Genomic DNA, 18203 nt, shown 5'->3' on the forward strand with positions numbered 1-18203 from the left:
AGCTCCCCCTCGTGACTCCCCCTCCCCCGTCTTCTCAAACCCCGGGAAGGTTCTGGGATGCCGCCCATTGTTGGCGAAGAACGGTGTCACCCCTGTGGACCCGTGCTTCGTGTTGTTGTAGGCAAACTCGGCCAGCGGTAGGTAGTCCACCCAGGTTGAGGGCTGTTGATTCGCGTAGCATCATAGATACTGCTGCATGATGGCGTTGACCCTCTCCACCTGCCTGTTGGTCTGCGGGTGTCGCGCCGACGCTAAGTTGATCTTGACATTCAGGATGCCCAGGAGCTTCCGCCAGAAACTCGAGATGAACTGGCGCCCCCTGTCAGACAGGATGGACCGTGGCAAGCCGTGAACCCTGAACACGTGGTCTATGAACAGCTTGGCAGTTTGTTCCGCCGTGGCTACCTTTGCGCATGGGATGAAGTGCGCCATCTTGGTGAACAGGTCTACGACCACTAGAACCGCTGTCTTGCCTCGCGAGCTGGGCAGATCCGTGACAAAGTCCAGTGCCACCTGCTCCCATGGTTCGAACGGCGTCTGTAGCAGTTCCAGCAGTCCCGCCGGTTTCCTGTGCACTGGTTTGGCTCTTTGGCACGTGTCACACCTGGCGACGTAATCTGCTACCTCCCCTCGCATCTGGGGCCACCAAAAGTCTCTGGCCACCAATTCTGCCATCTTTTCCTTGCCAAAGTGTCCAGCACTGGGCGCGTCGTGCAACTGCTGCAGGACTTTTGCACGGAGGTCATCTCCCGGTATGTAGAGCGCCCCTTTGCGGGTGAGCAGTCCGTCACGTATCTGGAACTCGTCGTCCTTCGCTGTGCCCCTTCGCACCTCTTCCATCTTGGATTACGCGAATGGATCCGTCTGTAGCGCTCGACGCACCGCGTCCAGGTCGACGGTGGCTGCAGAGCACGTCCACACTTCCGGTGTGAAAATGTGTTTAGCTGCCGCCGGGGCCACTTCCTTGAGATACTGCGGTTTCCTGGAAAGTGCATCCGCCATGACGTTGTTGTCTCCCGGGATGTACTCTATCCTGAAGTCGAAATCCGCAAAGAACTCCGCCCATCGGATGTGTCTCTGGTTAAGGAACCTCACCGTGCGCCAGTACTCCAGGTTTTTATGGTCTGTGCGAACTTGCACAGTGTGTCGGGCTCCTACGAGGAAATGCCGCCACGCTTTGAAGGCTGCATGAATGGCCAGCAACTCCCTGTCCCAGATGGTGTAGTTCTGCTCCGACTTGCTGAGCTTCCTGGAGTAAAATGCGCAGGGCCTCCAGTTCTCTTGCGGATCTTGCTGCAACAGGACCGCCCCCACCGCTCTGTCTGATGCGTCAGTCTCAATTCTCAGCGGGTTGCCGGGGTTGACGTGCAGCAGCTGTTCCTCGGACGCGAAAAGACGCTTGAGCCTCTGAAAAGACTGCTCCGCCTGTTCCGTCCAGATGAACTTCTTCTTGGAGCTGAGGGTGTCCGTGATAGCCGCCGTCTCCTTCGCAAATCCCTTGATGAATTTGCGGTAGAAATTGGCGAAGCCGACGAACTTCTGGACTTCCTTCCTGTTACGTGGGCTCTTCCAGTCCAGCACCGAGCGGACTTTGGTGCTGTCCATTGCGAGCCCCTTGTCCGACAACTTGTATCCCAGGAAATCCACTTCCGTCACGTCGAACTGGCACTTTTCCAGCTTGGCGTAGAGCTTGTGCTCCCGTAGTCTCTGCAGGACCTCCCTGACGTCCTTCTCGTGAGCTCCCTGCGATTCCGAGAAGATCAGGATGTCGTCCAGGAAGCAGACGCACATCTTGTAGAGGAGCCCCGCCAACACGTGGTGCATAAATTTTTGGAAAGTGTGAGAGCCATTTTGCAATCCGAAAGGCATGACTCTGTATTCATAGGTGCCTAAGGGTGTAAACATGGCTGTCTTCCACTCATCGCCCTCTCGCATGCGTATCAGATTGTATGCGCTTCGCAGATCCAGCTTAGTGAAGATTCTCCCCTTCCTCACCGCCGTCAGCAGATCGTCTATCTTGGGCATGGGGAATGCAGTGGGCTTTGTCCTCGAGTTTAAAATCCTGAAATCAACTACAAGTCTCCGTTGGGTCGTGTCTCTCTTCTTCACGAAGAACACTAGACTGCCCCCTACTGCTTTGGATTCTTGGATGAATCCCCGCTTCAAATTGAGCTCTGTGAACTCCTTGAGTTCTTGCAGTTCGTCCTCAGACATGGAATACAGCTTCCCCGTTGGCAGCTTCGCTCCTGGTAGGAGGTCAATCGTGCAGTCGTAGGGCCGATGAGGAGGTAGCTTGTCAGCTTCTTTCTCGCAGAACACGTCCAAAAACTCCTTGTATTTGTTGGGTACCGCCTGCACCATGCTGAAATGTAGCTGTTGTGCTTCCTCCTTTCCCTCTTCCTTACCGATCTGGATGCAATGTTCCGCGCAGTAAGAGGAGCAGAAGGTCAGTTGCCTCTGGTACCAGGCTAGCGCTGGGCTGTGCCTATCCAGCCAACTCATGCCCAACACTATGGGCGTTTCGGCTAGGTGGGTGACATTGAAACTGATGACTTCGCGGTGATTCCCAATCTGCATCACCATAGGTGGTGTCTGCTGTACCACTTGCCCCCCCCCAGCAGCTTCCTGCCATCGACTGTGACGACGTTCAGGGGCAGCGTGGCAGGTAGGAGTGCTATGCCGTGCTGCTTGACAAATTCCTCCCCCACAAAGTCTGCATTGCTGCCAGAATCAATTGTAATAGGAACCTCTAAGAGGAATCCATTGGGCAGTTGAAGTGAGGCAGTGAGCTGCACCACTGGTTTGGGCGGGAGGGGTTCCTTGGGCTTCAGAATCTCTGGGGACTGCTTCAAAACCTTGCCTGGCTGGGCCCCAGCGCTTCTGCTTCCAGCCAGGCTTGATCGTTTCCCTGCTGCTCCCCCTCCTGCTGAATTCCCCCTTTAATAATTGTGGAGGCTGCAGTGTGCTTCTGGCTCCTCTGGGGACACTCTTTGACCAAGTGTTGTGCACTGTCGCATAAGAAACACTTCCTGTTCCCTCTAGGATTTTTCGGCTTGACTGCTCCTGGCGTTAGGGCTCTGGCCGCTGTCTGAGCCTTAGCAACACCCAATTCCATTGGTTCTACTCCCTCCCCCAAAGGAGGCGTGGAGTGGGCGCGTCCACTCTCCCTGGGCATGAAAGGAGGTGCTTTGGCCGGTGTGCGTGCTAAGCGACCCTCATCTCTGTTCCATGGGCGTTCCTCCATTCTCACTCCTATTGTGAGTGCTCTCTGGACCACTTCTGCCGTGGTGCTGGGTCTATCGCCCCTGGCCAGCTCATCTTTCACGGAAGCGTTTAGCCCCTCCCAGAAGAGATCTCTTATAACCACAGAGTCCTTTTCCCAACGCAGCGTATTCACCAACGCAAAAAACCTGGCATGGTATTGTCTTACTGTTGCCTTCCCCTGCCGCAAACCGTGCATCTCCTTTCTAGCCATGTCGACATCAGTGGTTGATTGAAAACAAGCGTCCATAGCCTTCATAAAGGCGTCCGCATTCTGGAGGGCTGGATCATTGTCGCGCCATAAATTGCGCAGCCAGGATCTTGCTTCTCCAGAGCCAGTGTGGTGTAGTGGTTAAGAGTGGTAGTCTTCTAATCTGGGGAACCGGGTTCGCGTCTCCGCTCCTCCACATGCAGCTGCTGGGTGACCTTGGGCCAGTCATACTTCTTTGAAGTCTCTCAGCCCCACTCACCTCACAGAGTGTTTGTTGTGGGGGAGGAAGGGAAAGGAGAATGTTAGCCTCTTTGAGACTCCTTAAAGGGAGTGAAAGGCGGGATATCAAATCCAAACTCCTCCTCTTCTTCTTCTTCTTCTTCTTCTTCTTCTTCTTCTTCTCCATGCAAGTGCGTTATGATAAATCCTACTTTCTCCTCCTCATCCCTAAAGTCCTTCCGAAGCAGCCTGAGCGCGTAAACTACATCAGCTCTGAAATTAGGATACTGCTGCAGGTCTCCGTCAAAATGGGCTACTAGGCTGCCCCCCCTCTTTGCAAGAGCAATCCCCTCTGTTGCTCTGGGTCCCGGCAGCCCCTCCTTGCCCAATCTTTCCCACCTGGTCTGCAGATCCTCGCAGAACTTCGCTGCTTCCTCCTCTCTCTTCCTGGAAACTGCCAGTTCTGCGTAAAGCGCCTCAACTGCTTTTTCCAGCTGTTCCATCTTCCCTTCTGAAGTCATCTTTGTCTCTCTTCGTGAGCTCGCAAAACACCAAGTCTTGCCCCTCGCTGCGCCAACTCGCGCTGCTAGGGTTAAATTTTTTGTGAGACGGAGCTTACTGTCAGCGCTGCCTCAGGTCCTAGCTCACAGAGGACCAACGCCAGTTGCTCTTTATAAACAAAAGTCTTTATTGTGGTTCATTGTTGGTTTGACATCCGTGGCGCGCAGCGCTACGTCTGAGTCCTTAGACCGGCGAAGCTCCGTCTGACTCCTCCCCGCCCATACACCAGTTCAAGACCCGAGCTTTGCCCCACCTTGCTCCTGGCTCCCAATCCTGGTTTTCTGCTGGCCCGCGCGCCTCCACATTTGAACTTGGCACGCGCGCCCAGCTGCCTACTTTCCTCCTAATGGCTACACTGCTCCCCCCACTGCTTTCTCCTTCAGGGAGGCTGGCCGGACCTGCTCTTCCCTCCGCCCCTCCACTCTCTGACGGAGGCGTGGTCAGTCCAGCCTCACTCTCTCCTCCTGCAGGAGGCTCTTGTGTTAACCCTTGGGATTCTTCCCCTCCGCTACGCTCTGGTGGGGAAGCTACCCCTGATTTCCAGCTGCCGCTTGGAGACTCCCCACTGGCCCCCCTTGCCCTGCCTTTGGGGGCCCCCTTCTGGGAATCCTCTGATTCGCTGGAGAGACTCATGGAATCTCCCTGATCGCTGGCATACCCTCCTGAACTCCCCTCAGATTGTTCCCCTTCGCTCTCCATCTCCTCCTTCCCCTGTGGCTCAGCCCCTGAGCCCATGACATAAGGATTTATTGGAAAACAAAACCCCAAGGTGGTTGTCACCGATGGAAGCAAAAGCTCAGAAAAAGCTCAATATGGAGGCCAAATGGCCAAAATATTGGAAAATTCTGGAACAAGAGGGAGATAGACTGAAACTGCAGAGTTTTGAGAAACTAAAAAACAGAGACTGGCTTCATTATTATCAGATAATGGAGGCATACAATTTGGACAAGAAAATTGGAAAATTGGTTCAGCAAATTCATAACCCTTGGTTTGTCTATTTATTAATTTAGTCTTAAATTTTATCTTATTGCTAGAGCCCCCACAGTTCATTTCAATGTCATCAACATTCAGAAATTTTACAGTGTTTCTGCAGATAAATTTTAAATTTCCCCCAATCTTCTTCCACTTGCTCTTCTCCCTGGTCTCAAATTCTGCCAGTCATCTCCACCATCTCCAGGTAGTCAATTAGTTGCATCTGCCAGTCTTACACGGTGGTTAGATCTTCTGTCTTCCAATGTTTTGCTATAACAATTCTTGCTGCTGCTGAGGCGTACATAAAGAAAGTTCTATCCTTCTTTAACACCGATTGGTCAACTATGCCCAGGAGAAAAGCCTCTGGTTTCTTCAGGAAGGTATATTTACCCTTTTCAGTTCATTATATATCATTTCCCAGAAAGCCTTGATCCTTGGGCACGTCCACCAAAGGTGGAAAAAAGTACCTTGAATTTCTTTGCACTTCCAACATTTATTATCAGGCAAATGATATATCTTTGCCAGCTTGACTGGGGTCATGTACCACCTATACATCATTTTCATAATATTCTCTCTTAAGACATTACATGCCGTGAATTTAATTCCGGTGGTCCACAACTTCTCCCAGTCAGCGAACATAATGTTATGACCTATGTCTTGTGCCCATTTTATCATTGCCGATCAATCCCTGGCTACCATTTTATCATTGCCGATCAATCCCTGGCTACCAAGTCCGCCGTCTTCTCCTATTGTGAGGGCTCTGCACGATGTCCGCAAGGGTTTGAGGTCTGTCCCCCCTTGCCAATTCATCTTTCACGGAGCCAGAAAGCCCCTCCCAGAACAAATTTCTTACTGCCAAGGAGTCTTTCTCCCAGCCAAGCACATTCAGCAATGCAAAAAAGCGAGAATGGTACTGACGGACTGTAGTCTTTCCTTGGCACAATCCATGCATTTCCCTGCGTGCCAAATCCACGTCCACGGTGGACTGGAAGCAAGCGTCCATGGCTTTGATAAATTCATCAGAATTCCTGCGCGCAGGACCATCTTCGCACCACAAATTGCGTAACCAGGCTCTAGCGTCCCCATGCAAGTGGGACACAATGAAACCCACTTTCTCCTCCTCATCTTTAAAGTCCGCCCGAAGCAAATGCAGCGCATATACGACGTCTGCTCTGAAACTGGGATATTGCTTCAGGTTCCCATCGAAGTGGGCTACTAAATTGCCCCCCCCTCCGTCCAAGAGCAATTCCCTCTGATCTGGACCCCGGGAGCCCCACTTTGCAGGCATGATCCCACCTGGCTTGCAGATCCTGGCATCGCTTTTCTGCGTCGTCAACCTTCCGCTGAGAGACCACTACCGCAGTGGAAAGCTCTGTGACTGCGTTGCGCAGGGCTGTTATCTGCTCCTCCATACTCATGGCTGCCAAACTTCGTGAGCTTTGCAAAAAAATATTTTGCGTACTTTGAGAAGGGACTTACTGTCACGGCTGCCTCAGGTCCCAGCTCACAAAGGACCAACGCCAGTTTCTCTTTATATACAAAGGTCTTTATTGAAGTCCATTAGTTGTTCCACAGTAGCGGCGCGCAGCCGTACGTCTGTTAGCTTAGACCGTAGAAGTCCCTTCTGAGTCGGTGCCCCCACTACACCAGCTTAAGATGCTGGCTTTGCTCCACCTCCTCCTGTCTTTCCTTTTCCGCAGGGTCTTTCTGCCCGCTGGAGTTCCGCCCCTCCTAGATTCTTCTGACGCTGAATCTCCCGACGGCTCTCCCTCCCTCCTGCTGGCTTTGGGACCTGGCTCCTCCCCCGGGCTCTCCGTTTCCCCGTGCACTTGCACATTTGAACTTGGCGCGCGCGCCCAGTTTCCAACCCTTCTCCTGATGGTAACGTCACTCCTCTAATTGCTCCCCTCCCCTTCCGGGAGAGTGGCTTGTTCTGACCTCTCCTCCCTTCCAGCCAATGGAGCTGCTTCTCCTGACACACTGGAACTCCCCCCCCCCCCGCTTCGCTACGCTCTGGAGGGGAAGCCGTCTTTGATCTCCAGCTGCTGCTTCGGGATTCCCTGTTGGCTCTTTCCCCCTGATGAGTCCCGCCTGGGGCTCCTCTCGCCCTGGCTACAGGCGCCCCCTCCTGGGAATCCCCCGATTCGCTGGAAAAGCTCATGGAGTCCCTTGGGCCACAGTCCACCTCCTCCTCGCTGTCCTCGGACTCTGCCCAATGGTCCTCCCTCTCCTGCCTCCCATGTGCCTCTGCCCCTGAACCCCTGACAGTTACTGTCAGAGCTGCTTCCAGATCCGAGCTCACAGAGGATCACGCTAGCCAGCATTCACTGTATAAAAGTCTTTATTGATTTACAGTTTCCATTCTCAAGCTGTAGCGCGCAACTCTACGTCTTATAAGCTAGACCGGCGAAGCTCTGTCTGAGTCTCCGCCTCCTGTACACCAACTTAATACCCTAGCCTTACTCCACCTTTTCCTCCTGACCGTTCTTCTCTGGGTCCCTCTGCCCCCCGTGGTCTCTTCCTTCCGGGACTCTTCTGACGCTGACCCCCCGGACCCTTCTGTCTCCTTGCGGCGGGCTTTAGGACCTGGCTCCCTTTCCGGGCTGCTTACTGTGCCGCCTTCCTGTGCATTTGAACTTGGCGCGCGCGCGCCCAACCTCCCACTTTCCGATTGACCGTTTCTTCTCTCTCCGATGGAGGTGTGGCCACTCCTGACTCATGTCCTCCCCCCTGCGGCGAGCCGCCTGATCCCGATGCCTGGCGCCCTTCTCCCCCACTGCGCTCTGTTGGGGATGTTGGCCCCGATTTCCAACTGCTGCTCTCTGAACCCCCTTTTGTCCCTTCTTCCTGGGGTGTCCCCCTAAGCTCCCCCCTTGCTCTGGTCACTGGCGCTCGTTTCTGTGAATCTTCCGATTCACTGGAAAGACTCGGAGATCTCGGGTCGTCGTCATCGCTCATCTTTCCTTCTGACTCCTCCCCTTCACTCTCTGTTTCCTCCCTTGCCCTCGCCTCTGCTCCTGAACCCCTGACATCCATCCCCCCCTCGAAGCCCCCCCTTTCCCCCTCCCCTCCTTCAGGTGTGGGTGCTGGGTGCTCCATCGTCATGGGGACGAATGCCGGATACAGTTCGCTTCCTGTGGTGGGCATCCAGCTGAAGACTTCCGGTTATTCCTCCCTGCGTTCGTCGACGACGGTCACCTCCTCTTCCATCTCTGTGCCGCCGTGCTCGAACCCAAGATCCTCCCCGAACACGTCCACGTCAGTCTCTGCGTCGGTCGCTCCCGGGTCCGTCGCTCGAGCTGGACCCTCCAGCCACTTCCTGCGCCACTGCTCCTCTGGTCGATCATCCCACCAATACGAGGGTTCTGAGGCAGATCCCGAGGGTGACCCCTCCAGGGAACGCGTTTCCAGTGTCGGTTCCTCGTCCGAGTCGAACCCCATGAACGTGCTGGCGGAAAGCGTTGGTGTGAAAAGCCAGTCGTCGAAAAACTCGGCTGGCATGGGCCTGTGCGGGAAGAGGGCATGAAACTCTTCTTTGAGCAGAGGTTCCTCCAAAGCGTAGCCTGTTGACACTGGCTGGGGTGCCCTCTCTGGCGAGAAGGTATTCTACCCCCTCTTCCCCCCATCTAGAGTCCAAAATCTCTGTGACCTCGTTGAGGGGCTCTTCCTGCGGTACTCCCCCCTGCTCGGTCCCCCTCCGGAGCGGACTCGGTGCCGTTCCCGGTTCCTGAAATCTGTGAGGAGCCTTGTAGGGAGTGAGCACCGATCTGTGAAACACCAGATGCATCCTGGATCCCTCCGGAAGAGTCAGCCGGAAGGCCACCGGGTTGACCTGTGCCTCGACTTGGTAGGGCCCCAGTTGCTTATGCCCAAGCTTCTTCTTTGCCAACGATCTGGCCGGCACTGCGTGGGCTGCCAACCAGACCCAGTCTCCCACTTGGATCTCTTCGCCGACCCGCCTGTGTTTGTCCACTTGCACCTTGTATGCATGCTTAGCTAGCTCCAGCTGCCGCCTGAGCTGATCGTGGACCTCCTGCAACTCCGACGCGAACGCGTCTGCTGCCTGTGGCTCCCCCTCCCCCATTCTTTCCAGTCCCGGGAAGGTTCTGGGGTGCCTTCCATTGTTGGCGAAGAACAGCGTCACCCCTGTGGACACGTGCTTCGTGTTGTTGTAGGCGAACTCGGCGAGTGGCAGGTAATCCACCCACGTTGCAGGTTGTTGGTTTGCATAACATCTCAGGTACTGCTGCATGATGGCATTGACTCGCTCCGCTTGGCCGTTGGTCTGCGGGTGTCTCGCCGACGCCAGGTTGATCTTGACGTTCAGGAAGCCCATCAGCTTCTGCCAGAAGTTCGAGATGAACTGTCGCCCCCGGTCGGACAGTATAGACCGCGGCAGACCGTGAACCTTGAACACGTGATCTATGAACAGTTTAGCGGTTTGTTCCGCCGTGGCCACCTTCGCACACGGAATGAAATGTGCCATCTTGGTGAACAAGTCCACCACCACGAGCACCGCTGTCTTGCCCCTCGAGCTGGGTAGGTCCGTGACAAAGTCCAGGGCCACCCTCTCCCACGGTTCGAACGGGGTTTGCAGCGGTTCCAGCAGTCCGGCCGGCGGTCTGTGCACTGGTTTGGCCCTCTGGCAGGTGTCGCACCTCGCCACGTAGTCCGCGACTTCCCCTCGCATTCTGGGCCACCAGAAGTCTCTAGTGACTAATTCCATCGTCTTCTCCTTGCCAAAGTGCCCGGCAGTGGGCGCGTCGTGCAGCTGCTGCAGTACCTTGGCGCGAAGTTCGTCTCCCGGTACGTAGATGGCCCCTTTACGGATGAGCAATCAATCGCGCACCTGGAACTCGTCGGTTGCCGCCGTGCCCCTGTGCACCTCTGCCATCTTTGCTTGCGCAAAGGAGTCATCCTGCAACGCTCGCCTTACCGCATCCAGGTCTACTGTTGCCGAAGCGCACGCCCACACTGTCGGTGCGAAGATGTGTATGGCCGCCGCTGGCGTCGCCTCCTCCAGATACTGCGGTTTACGGGATAGGGCATCCGCCATGACGTTGGTGTCTCCCGGGACATACTCTATGCAGAAGTCAAAGTTTGCAAAGAACTCAGCCCAACGTATCTGCCTCTGGTTCAGGAACTGCGCCGTGCGCCAGTGCTCCAGATTCTTGTGGTCCGTGCAGACCTGCACCGTGTGCTTGGCGCTGATCAGGAAGTGCCTCCACGCCTTGAATGCTGCATGAATGGCAAGCAACTCCCTGTCCCAGATGGTGTAGTTCTGTTCCGATTTGCTGAGCTTCCTGGAGTAGAACGCTCCCGGCCTCCAAGCCCCCTGCGGGTCTCGCTGCAACAGGACTGCTCCCACGGCTCTGTCTGAAGCGTCCGTCTCCACCCTCATCGGCCTGCTGGGGTTGACATGCAGCAGCTGCTCTTCCGACGCGAAGAGACGCTTGAGTGCCTGAAAGGACTGCTCTGCCTGTTCCGTCCAGATGAACTTCTTCTTCTTGGAGCTGAGAAGTTCGCAAAGCCGACAAACCGCTGGACCTCCTTCCGGTTGCGCGGGCTTTTCCAATCCAACACCGCGCGAACCTTGGCGCTGTCCATGGCGAGCCCCTTGTCGGACAACTTGTAGCCCAGGAACTCCACCTCCGTCACGTCGAACTGGCACTTTTCCAGCTTGGCGTACAGCCTATGCTGCTGTAGCCTGCTCAGCACTTCCTTGACGTCTCTCTCGTGATCCTGTTGCGATTCAGAAAATATCAGGATGTCATCCAAGAAGCAGACACACGTCTTGTAGAGGAGCCCCGCTAACACGTGATGCATGAAAGCTTGAAAACAGTGGGAGCCATTTTGTAGTCCAAAAGGCATAACTCTGTATTCGTAGGTGCCTAGGGGCGTGAACATGGCTGTCTTCCACTCATCTCCTTCCCGCATGCGAATGAGGTTGTACGCCCCTCGCAGGTCCAACTTGGTGAACACGCGGCCCTTGCGCACCGTCGCGAGTAGGTCGTCGATCCTGGGCATGGGGAAGTCCGATGGCTTGGTCATGCTGTTCAAGTCCACTACGAGCCTTTTTTGGGGCGTGTCCTTCTTCTTAACAAAAAATACAGGACTGCCCCCCACTGCCTTGGACTCTCGGATGAAACCGCGCTCCAAATTATGATCTATGAACTCTGAGTTCCTGTAGTTCGTCCTCAGACATGGAATACAGCTTCCCTTTTGGTAGCGCCGCCCCTGGCAGTAGGTCAATTTTGCAGTCATATGGTCTGTGGGGGGGTAGCCTGTCCGCCTCCTTCTCGCAGAAAACCTCTAAAAATCCTGCGTATTTGTGGGGGACTGCTTGCAGCGTCCCCAACTGCAGCTGTGACTCCTCTTCCTCTCCCTCCTGCCGGGGCAGGATGCAGTGTTCAGCACAATAGGAAGAGCCGAAGATCAGCTGCCGCTGGTACCAAGCCAGCGTTGGGCTGTGCCTGTCCAGCAAACTCATGCCCAAGACAATAGGCATGTCCGACAGTCTGGTGACATTAAAACTGATGACTTCCCTGTGATTTCCAAGCCGCATCACCATTGGTGGCGTTTGCTTCACCACCTGCCCCCCTAGCAGCTCCCTGCCATCCACTGTGATGACCTGCAGGGGCAGTGTGGCAGGCAGCAGCTGTATAGCGTGTTTATCGACAAAGTCCTGCCCTACAAAGTCCGCATTGCTTCCTGAGTCAACGGTGATTGGCACGTCCAGAGTGAGGCCATCGGGTAGCTGAAGCGATGCAGTGAGCTGCACTACTGGTTTGGGCGGGAGGGGGTCTGTGGGCTGCAAAATCTCTGGGGACTGCTTCACTGACTCGTCTGGCTGGGCCCCAGTGCCTCTGTCTCCAGCCAGACTCCGTCGTTTCCCTGCTGTGAGTCTCCGTGCTGAGTAGCTGCAGTCACCGTTGCAGAGGCTGCATTGAGCTTGTGGATCCTCTGGGGACACTCTTTCGCCATGTGTTGAGGACCTTCGCAGATGTAACATTTCCGGTTCCCTCTAGGAGGCTTCGCTTTGACTGCTCCCGGCGCTAGGGCTCTGGTTGCTGACTGAGCCCTAGCACCGCCAACCTCCATAGGTTCCGCTCCCCCTCCTGGCGGAGGCGTGGATTGCGCACGCGCTGCTTCTCTGGGAACGAAGGAGAACCCTCTCGCTGGTTCGCGCCCTCCACGCCCTTCGTCCCTGCTCCATGGACGTTCCTCCAGCCGCACCCCAACCGTCAGCGCCCTCTGAACGACCTCCTGCGTGGTCCGGGGTCTCTCCCCCCTCGCAATTTCGTCTTTAACCGCTCCGCTCAAGCCTTCCCAAAACAGGTCTCTGACTGGAGCCGAATCTCTGTCCCATTCCAGGGCACTGACCAGTGCAAAAAAGCGGGCATGATACTGCCTTACACTGGCCCTCCCCTGCTTCAGTCCGTGCACCTCTTTCCGGGCAAGATCCACGTCTATGCTTGATAAAAAGCATGCATCCATCGCTTTAAGGAAGGCATCTGCACTTTGGAGCGCTGGATCCTTATCTCTCCACAAATTGCGCAGCCATACTTTAGCATCTCCATGCAAATGGGACATGATAAACCCCACCTTCTCTTGCTCATCTCTAAAGTCCTTGTCCAGCAGTTGCAGCGCACACTGTACATCTGCTCTAAAGTTGGGGTACTGTTGTAAATTCCCATCGAAGTGAGATACTAGACCGCCTGCTCTTCTCCCCAACCCAATTCCCTCCGGTTTGGGTGTCAGTTGCCCTTGCTTCGTAAGCATTTCCAACCTGACCTGGAGATCTCTGTTTCCTCCCTTGCCCTCGCCTCTGCTCCTGAACCCCTGACAGTTACCCAATTGCATAGTGACCGTGGAGGCGAGTTCATGTCTGAAGCTCTCCACGTCTGGTTGAAAAAGCGTGGTATTAGTCACCGTAAATTGTGTCCTTATTCGCCTGAAGAAAATTCAGTTGCAGAACGCAAGATAAGGTCTTTACAAACAATGCTAGATTCTATGCTATGTGATTCTGGCTTATCCATGAAGTATTGGGGGGAAGGAATTCTGTGTGCTAACTACATACAGAACAGATAGGTAGCCGTGTTGGTCTGCCATAGTCAAAATAAAAAAATTCCTTCCAGTAGCACCTTAAAGACCAACTAAGTTAGTTCTTGGTATGAGCTTTCGTGTGCATGCACACTTCTTCAGATACACTGAAACAGAAGTTGCCAGATCCTTCTATATAGTGAGAAGGTGGGGAGGGGTATTACTCAGAAGGGTGGTGGGAATGGGAGATTGGCAGATAGCTGAGATGAGCCTGTTGACGACTCTTAACGACTGCAATAGGTCTTACAGGAAAAGGCAAGGGGTGAGAAGGTGAAACATGGCTTAGTCATGTATAATGAGATAAGAATCCAATGTCTTTGTTCAGACCAGGTCTCTCCATGGTTTTAAGTTTGGTAATGAGTTGCAATTCAGCAGCTTCTCTTTCCAGTCTATTTCTGAAATTCCTTTGTAGTAAAACAGCTACTTTGAGATCTTGTATAGAATGTCCTGGGAGACTGTTCTCCTACTGTTTTCTGTTTTGTGATTCTTGATGTCAGATTTATGTCAGTTTATTCTTTGGCGTAGGGTTTGGCCTGCTTGTCCAATATAGAGAGCTGAAGGACACTGTTGGCATTTGATGGCATACACAATGTTAGACGATGAGCAATTAAATAGTCCCGAGATGGTATGTGTGATGTTGTTGGGGCCTGTAATGGTGTTGTCCGGGTGTATGTGGCAGCAAAGTTGGCATCTGGGTTTATTGCAGGCTCTGGTGTCAGTATCCGTGTTAAGTCTGGTTGTAGTATTATTGTGGGTTAGTTGTTTAAGATGGGGTGGCTGTCTGTAGGCAATGAAAGGTCTTCCTCCCAGAGCTTGAGAAAGAGAACTGTCATTGTCCAGGAGAGGTTGTAGATCTCTGATGATGCGCTGTACTGTTTTAACTTGGGAGCTGTATGTGATGACTAGAGGTGTTCTGTTGTTTTCTTTTGGGGGTCTGTCTTGCAGCAAGTTCTCTCTGGGTATCAGTCTGGCTCTGTTGGTCTAACTTCATCTGCTGGGTATTTTAGTTCTAAAAAGGTTTGCTGTAGATCTCTTAGGTGAGAGTCTCTGTCTGTAGAATTGGAACAGATGCGGCTGTAACGTAGTGCTTGGCTATATACAATGGACTGTTTGGTATGTTTGGGATGGTAGCTAGAGGCATGTAGATATGTTTGTCGGTCAGTTGGTTTACGGTATAAGGTGGTGTCTATGCGCCCATCCTGTATTTTTATAGTAGTGTCCAAAAAATGTATTTCTTGCATAGATTGATTCATTGTAAGGTTGATTGTGGGGTGAAAATCATTAAATTTCTGGTGAAAGGTGTCCAGGGTCTGTTGACCATGTGTCCAGATGATAAAAATATCGTCAATGTATCGCAGGTACAAGAGAGGTTTGAGTGGGTAGGAATTTAGGAAACATTGTTCTAGAACGTGTTGATCAATCTCATGTTGAGTTTTTGGCAAATTTACAATATGGTGGATAAGTGGAATTGGAGGTGCTTCATTCTTAAAGTACCTTGAGATTCTTATACCACTCGTCTCCAGATGTTCTCTACATTTGTACACTAGTTTTGCCAGTCTCCCCTCGTAGAATGAGACCACCGCTCTGGCAAGGAATCCGTTGAAGTATAGATATTCCACTTGGGCCAAATCAGTAGGGTTATTAAGAATACCCGGCATATAGATCTTTAAAAGGTTCAATAGATGGGCTTTACGCTCTTCTTGTGACAGGAGTCCTGGGGGTTTAGGATAATTTGATAAAACGAGTTTGTTTTGGTACAGCACCAGATTCCAGTTTTTATTTGTTAGATTTGTCAGATTTCTCTTCTTAGAGGGATTGGTTTCATCTACAGATAGAATGTAAGACCATGGATCTTGGATCAAAATGTCTTGCTTGGAGTTAGGTGTTGGGGTAGGTGTTAAGGGTTCCAAGCAATCCATCGCAGCGTCAGGGCAAGGGTTTATAGAACGTTCTTGCTTAGAAGATTTCCTACTTAGAAGTTTCTCAGTGTTCCCACTGGTCTCGGTTATTGGGATACTCTTGAGAAGATTAAAGAGCTTTTTAAAATCCTTTTTTTGTAACGCACTGCCTTAATTTTTTTAACATTTCTGCTCTTTTTTACCCTTATGCGCCTCTTTTTCAAGGCAGTAGCCCTACAAGATCTCTTGGCCTTCCTTGGTGATCTGTTTTTGCAGGTGGTAGGAAGGAAGTTGTTATTACTTTCCAATTCTACAGTCACCCCGCTGGATTCCCTTCAGAGAGTTTTGCAAGTGTCCATTATTATAGTGAGGATTTTTGTACAGGTGGCCAGATGAGATTTTATATTTTCAATATCCTCAGTTAAAAGCACAAGCCATTTGATAACTGATAAATCCTCATCCTCATTTGTCTCAAGTTGGAAGCAGGAGTCTCTTGATGTTTTAGGGTTTCCCGAAGACATCTCTGCAATTTGTTTTAACATCAGTTCTTCCACTTCTCGGACTCGGGATGGTTCAGGAGAAGCTTGGGATTTAAGTCTCTGTTTTGGGAGTACTTCGGTGACTGTACCAGTTATTTTTGGATTTACTTTGGGCTTTATTGGACCTTTGTTGTGGCATTCTTCTACACAATCCTCTCTCTGCACAGCCGGCCCTTCAGTGCAGGAGGGAGAAGTTTCAGTTTCCTGCTGATTCTCACTCGGCTTGACTTTACCCCTATTCTTAAAGGGCCGAGTGTTTTTTGTTTGAGCTCCCTTTAGGGTAGCTCTTTTAGAGAGAGGTCTTAGATCACTCCGATGAAAGCCTGGTGTTCTACCGCCACTCCTGGTCATCACCATTATTTATCTTGTAAAGGTCAAGTTGGTAAAAATCTCACCACGGTTCATTGGCTCCGTCGGGTGTTGCAGGAGGGTTCTCCACGGGACTACTTCCAAGGTAGGCAGGTAATTGAGACCAATTTGCTGAGCTCCTTTGCTGTGGCGGTGGAGGCCGCGGCGGCGTCAGCGGCGCCTTTCTGGGCCGTGTCGCCCTCCAAGCTCAGTGGGAAGGCATCCGAGATAGGGCAGTAAAACAATAAAAGGACCATAAAACTATAAAATGGCGAGAGCAGCTGCCTCACAGATCAGTCGAAAGCTGTGGGAGTGTTTTGAAAGGCATAGCTCAGGTCCTCAGTTGATATACCAGCTGAAAGGGAGCCTCTCCCTGCACTCCTAGAATAACATGACTGCCACTGCAAGGAGAAAACTAGTTTTGTTTGTGAAGGCATATGCTGTTCAGCAAAGGCATCTGAAAGTCCCCACAGTAAGGGCCTTTTTCCCCAAGTGCCAGGTTTTGAGGCAGGCGAACAGAATTCTGTATATAGGCTGAACAAAGCAATTTATGGGCTCAAACAGTTAGCTAGAAATTGGAACGAGTGTCTTGATAATGCTTTAAAAAATCTTGGCTTTAAAAGAAGCTTAGCTGATAACTGCTTGTACACTAAAGGAAAGGGTGATAAACAAGAATTATGTCTGTCTAATGTTGATGATTTGCTTTACTCTACAAAAGGTGACAAGCAAGTGGAAAAGTTTGCAGAACAACTAAGAAAGGAATTTAAAGTAAGAGATTTGGGTCCAGTAAAAAATTATCTCGGTCTAGAAATTCAAAGAACAAACGATGGAAGTTTTTTGTTGAGTCAAAAAGACAAAATAATGGAGTTACTTGAAAGAAACAATATGCAAAACTGCAAGGGAGTAAAACCCCAATGGAAATAGGTTTTTTCAAGGATGAAGGAGAATGCACAGAACCTGTAAGTCCTGAAATGTACCATTCAATAGTTGGAAGTTTACTATACATTTCATTGTGGAGTAGACTAGATTTGAGTTATGCAATTGGAATACTGAGCAGACTAGTAAGCTGTCCCTCAGAAAATGCCTGGAAAGGTTTAAAACGTATTTTCCGGTATTTAAAGCAAACACTTATTGTTTAAGACTACCATCTTCAGGGTCTACAAAATTGCAGTGTTACGTTGACAGCGATTCGGCCAACCTGCCTGATAGAAAATCAATTTCTGGAATGGTATTTCAGTTTGGGGATTCCTTGATCGGTTGGAAGTCCAAAAAGCAAGGTATTGTGGCCACATCTTCAACAGAGGCTGAATACTGTGCTTTATCAGAGTTGTGTAATGAAATAAAATTTTATGTTCAGATCCTCAAGGATTTAGATATACAATGTGATTATCAAGTTCAAATATGGGAAGACAATCAAGCTGTAATAACTTTGGCTGGGTCTGAGCAGTTTAGAAACAAATCCAAACATTTAGAAATTAAATTTCAAAATGTGGCTGAGAATGTGAAGCAAAACCTGATAATGCTGAAGTATTGTTAGAGTATGCAAAATGTGGCTGATGTATTTACAAAAGCACTAACTTTTGAAAAACATGCACAACTGGTGACAAAATTAGGAATTGTTGTGTGTGATGTGTAAATGTGTCTGTATATGTTTAAAGTACTGTTTCTGTTTCTGTTCGAATGAGAGGGGGTGTTAGGGGACATTCGGCACAGAAACATGTGTGTATACCTTTAAGAAGTTTCTGGTATTAATTGGCTGCAGCTGGCCGTTGCTATAAAGGAAAAAAGCTGAGTTTTGTAGCCTGCCTGCAGGAATAACACCCACCAGAGTTTGTGTTTATTATTTTGTAATAAAGTCTTCGTTTTAGTTTGGGTTTTTACACCTATGTCTCCTGGAGTCACTCTGTCCTCTGCCACCAGCTGGAAATCTCCCCCTCCAACATACAATTCAGTCTGTCTCAGATTGAATTGTACGTTCCTGGTAACTTCCCTTGAATTCCTCTTAAAAGTATAAAGATGCCACAGTCTTATTCAAAGATGATGAAAGACGTTTACTCACATCAGTTCACAGTTGGATTCCTGAAGGCAGAC

The sequence above is a fragment of the Podarcis vaucheri genome (assembly GCF_965113315.1).
Source record: "Podarcis vaucheri genome assembly, chromosome: Z".
Taxonomy (NCBI): domain Eukaryota; kingdom Metazoa; phylum Chordata; class Lepidosauria; order Squamata; family Lacertidae; genus Podarcis; species Podarcis vaucheri.